Source organism: Camelina sativa, chromosome 5 (genome assembly GCF_000633955.1).
Source record: "Camelina sativa cultivar DH55 chromosome 5, Cs, whole genome shotgun sequence".
Classification (NCBI taxonomy): Eukaryota; Viridiplantae; Streptophyta; class Magnoliopsida; order Brassicales; family Brassicaceae; genus Camelina; species Camelina sativa.
The window spans coordinates 19,441,174-19,446,654 of record NC_025689.1 but is presented as its reverse complement, the minus strand read 5'-3'; positions in this window follow the sequence as shown (position 1 = coordinate 19,446,654).

The window sequence follows — 5,481 nt, the reverse complement described above, 5'->3', positions numbered from 1 at the left end:
AAAACGAAGAAGCTAGCCTATAGATAATGTGATGTGATTTAAGGAAAATTGACAAAGATAGGCACTAAGAAAATGACTAAGCTAATAAGATCATTTAAAAGAGAATGGACATATGATGATTGCTAAACATTAATCTTGGAATATCTTGAACCTAAGTGTGAGAACTTATTTTACTGGAACCAGAATCAAAGAACATAAAAAAAAAAAGGCTCGGACTCCAATCATTTACATGCTAAAGCTTGTGGGAACACCATTTCCTATTCACTATGCTTCTCTTGAAGAAGCAAATATTTTTGCAAGAGAAATTTGCATATTTTGAGGAAAATGAAATACTGTTCCAAAGAATGAATTGTAACTTAAACATCATACCTTTTAAAATTTCAAGAAAAAATTGCTCTTCTCTCATGTACGATAAACATTACTCTCTCCGTTTTTATTAGTTATAGTTTTAGAGAATAATTTTTGTGTTAAATTAGTTGTTGTATTATGTTTCCAACACAAGTTTTTGACAAATTTTACAATTTTATCTCTATTCTTTTAGCTTATTAATTGATGACATCAAATAAAACAACACATTAATTAAGGATAATATAAAAAAAAATTAAATATTTTTTAAATATGTGTGAAAAAACCTTAAACGACATATATTTTAAAACGGATGGAATAATTAATATAACATACTAAGAAAAAGAAAAAGTTCTCTAACACAATACTTCCATTTTTCTTTTGTACTACAAAATCTAATGCATATTTATAGGAAATATCATAGTAATCATATCCCAACACTATATATAATCTACAAGTACTAGGATTTCAGTTTATTCAATGCCGGTTGCATAGAAATTGCCTCACGACCATATATCCAAGCATAAAATCATAGTTTTCTGCTAGCTCACAGCCTCACACTACTATACCACACAAAATTCAGAAAAGAATCCAAAAAAAAAATCATCCATCATTTATTGTTGAAAATGTTTTTTTTTCTGACAAAGTTGTTGAAAATGTTTTAAAACAAAAGATCATAGCTTTAAGAACTACAACATTTTCAAAGGAAATGATATAAGCATTGAAATCAAAATTTGAAAACTTATTGTCTTCCTTGGATTTGAATAACTAACATGACCATGCCATGATGCCAACCAAACTTATTGTCTTCCTTTGAGTTAAAACTGTTCTGGATTTAGTTTTGTTAGTTCTTTTCACAATTTCCTCCTTTTATTGTCACCAAACTTATATTAAACTTAGAATGTGGTTACAACATAAAAACTGAACACACCTTGCCAACAAAATCCGGCCTTCAAACACACAAAAGACCAAAACAAGTAAAATAAAGGATAAAAAAAATACATTCAAGATAATAACTAATACGCCTTAGAAAATGCTAGTTTTTCAATAAACAAATGCGATTAAACGGTGGGGAAGTTCAAATATGCTTGGTTTCAAGGCCAGCCTTTCAAAAAAGCTTTCCATAAAAAGAGAATATAGATGGTTGGGGAAGTGTCTTTAGTCAAGTGGTTACAACACTATCCCACCTCTGCGACCGATTCCACCGGAGTTCGACTTCATTAAGTCGCGTTACCCCGCGTAATAGAATTTGAGTGAATCGGGCCTTCTCGATTCAACAATGACAAAAAAAAAAAAAAAAAAAANAAAAAAAGAGAATATGGATGGGGAAGTTCTCTCCAAAACAGAGGATGGTGATAAAAGCGTTATTGTAGTTAATAACACCCTCCTTTCTTATACACAAGACACGGTTTTCTAATTAGTAATTACAATAATTTATAGTGTGATCAAAGGTTCACAATAAAAAATTCATAGACGGGGAAATTCAATCTTTGACCTGATTGCATAGTACCAAAAAAAAGAAAAAAGAAAAAAAAACTCACATCAAAACCTGTTATTGACCTATCAGATTTATATCACATTTTAAAAACTATTATAGACAAAGAAAATATCTTATACAATGATCTACAATTGGGGATACTCATACTCTACGGTTGGTTCTCCATCCGTGTACATAGTCAACATACACATATTAATATAACTGTTTCTTTTTTTTTCTTTTTTTCTTTTTTTTTTTTTTTTTTTTTTTTTTCTTTTTTTTTTTTTTTTTTTTTTNTTTTTTTTTTTCAAATCAGATTAACGAATATAACTGTTTCTTTCAGAGCAATCTTCAACTACAAAGACTTTTCAAATACGAGGCAACTCGTGAGAGGTCACATAAAACATTCTTCAGGACCATTAATTATTTTAAATAATTAAATAATATAAATTATTTGAATTAATTAGGCTTAATTATCTTGCATGGACCTAACAGCTTTTTGGTGTTTCAGTTATGCGTTAAATGAAGATTCACCACCACAAGTTTTGATTTTTTAGGCAAAGAACCTCAGATTCTGAGACGTTACAGAAGGCACCTGTCTCCCTATGCCATCTGTTGTAAGATTCAGTAAATGCCATTAATGGTTTATTAAAGTTTTCTTTTAAATCTTGAATCTTTCTAAAAATTATTAAAACTTTGCATAAGAAATAATAAAACCATGTGATTATGTGAGTATACCTAATACGTAACTGTTAGACAAAGAAGTCAAGGTTTCACATAAGAAGTCTTTTGTTAATCATTATAAAAATAAATCAGCCTTTGACCAATAAAAAACAAAATCAGCCATTTGTTTTTCGATTTCAATTATTTATGGGTCATCTCGTTGAAATTTTTTTACGGAACAATCGAAACAAGTTGTCTCTTCAAACGTGTTGGAGCTAGGTGAAAAATAATAAACTATAAATGGTTCTAATTATTGGTTTTCAAATTCGCTTACTCACAATTGGCATCTTAATTAAAGTTTTAGTACAGTGTCTCTCATTATATAAGTTTTTTATTTTGTTTTGTTTGGAAGATATTTAGATAAATTATTTGTTTTTTTTTTCTTTTGTCTTTTTGCGTAATGAAACTACACTAGTTAAACCGAACTAGTATTAATTAATTAACAGAGATTAAATTTCAACTTGTTTTTTCTTCTTCTTTTCAATACTATAATGTACAAGTAATTAATCAACATTTGTTTCTAAAGAAGCAACATGAACAAAGAAGTAACGGTCTAACATTTTTACTGTCAAAAGTGCATTTGCATTGCCATTGACCAGATTGAGCATATATGTGGCTGCATGAGAAACCTTTATTTAATACAGTAATAATTAAGATAAAGTAATCTTGTAGGAAAAATAGCCATCACATATTACACGTTTACCCTACATCAGTTTATTTTTGTTTCGATCAACACACTTTTACTCATCAAATTCAAAAGTTTTGTTTTTTTCTCAAATTTTATATTGTTAGAACATATAAAACCAGAATTTGAAGATCAAATAAATCAGAATTAATACCGTTTCTATACTATTATTTCCATTATAAGTAATATTTTATAAAACAAAAAAATAACTCTTTTCTCAAGTTTTTCTAAAGATTTTAACTTATCTAATCAATAAAGATATTTTATTATTCTTTTCATCGTACATAGATAAGATATGGACATTAATAAATTTGAATATCACTTATAAATTGTTGAAAAATAGTATAAATCATTTGTCGCAAATATATTTTTGAAATTTGATTAATATTTTTCAATACATGAAATTTGATTAATACAATAAACATGTTTTGAAAGATGTGGTTAATAAAAGGCATATGTGAAACAACTTTGTTTATTGTTGGTTAGAGTTTTCTTTTATATAGTTCGTCTAAGAGACACCAAGAGTTTTTTTGTTGGTCGACATATATATATATATATATATATATATATATGATTAAACAAACTACCGTCTACTGAGTTGTTTTGTTTAATGCATTACTCTTAGATTACTTGTTCTATTCACTAATATCTCAAAGATCTATTAGCTCTCAAGGTACACCTTTCAAAATTTTGATTTTTTATTATTATTATAAATGTATGTTAAACTTTTCGACCAAGTAGACATACACAAAACTAAATTCTAACTCTATGAGGAAGGATTATAAAGAGAAAGAGAGTTCTGGAATGATTTCTATTATTCTTTTAAATTGTGAATCCATCTAAATTTCATTATATATGGATTTATGAAAATTGGTATCTATGCGTGAATGTTCGGATTATCTCGTTTTTCAATATTTTCTAGCTAATACGTTCTATATATTTCAGAATTTCATCTCCAGTAAATATTTGAATTATTCTTAGAAAACCATGACACATATATATATGTATATATATCTGAAAAAATTGGAGACCACCTAATAGGACATATTCTTGCATACCTGCTGCAGCATTTTCTCTTTTTAATTTATATGTCTCAGACTCTCAATAATGAGCGTGGCAACTTCGAAAATCAAAAAGTGAATTTCATAAAGAAGAGTAAAGTGTTAAATTATATTAACATCAAATTAAAGTGTTAATTGGTCTCTATAGAATTACAGATACATCTATATTGGTTGTTCACTTTTATTTGTTACATATTTAACGTCCATAACTCTTGATCTGTAATACTAATTTTGACAATCCTAAAAAAACAAAATTTGATGTTCTTCAACTCGTTGATTAGCGAATTCATAGAGCTTTCACGTATCTTTGAATATATATATATATATATATATTTATATATATGAAAATATGAATTTTGTTCTATTGTGGTTCCATCGAACAGAAATTTGGAAACCCAAATGTTCGTGGCATTTAGTGCCTATAATATAAACATCTCATTTTCCTCCAAAAACATAAAAGAATAATGGTTCAAATGCTAAAATCCGCTTTTATCAATATTATAACAAATACAAAACCATGGATTTTCTTACTTTGATTCCAGTATAACTTGTTTATTAAGATATGTTTTAGAATTTAACATTTAAAGAAAATTAGAAGTGTATCTTTTGAAAATTATAAGTTTGAAGTTCTTCCAAAGGAAATTATAACATTTGAATTTTTTTCTAGATTATATAATTAAAAATAATAGTTTATAGTAGTATTATTTTCTTCTTCTTCTTTTTATTAAATTTCTAATATATATAAAAAAAATTTCTATAATTCACTGAAATTAACATACAGAGAAAAAGAACAATTATTACAGAATCTGAATATAAAATCGTCCCCCCATAGGTGGTCTCAAAGTCTAGCCAAAAGCAATTTACACATCCCAAGCCGAAAACCATATTAAATAAAAACAATTTACAAAAAAAGTTAAAAATCGAACACGTATTTTACGTATACGTCTCGTTGGCATATATGCTAAACTCCATTATATACATATACAAGTAAGTCTATATATACATATACAAGTAAGTCTATATATATGATATTATGTAAACACAAATCTGTTGACTATACTTAGACTTCTTCATTTACTCTCTCATCTCTCTCTCTCTCACTTAAAACATTTATTTTATCTTCTTCTCATCTCATCTAATCTCTATCTCTCTCTCTCTCTCTCTCTCTCTCTCTCTCTCTCTCTCTTTCT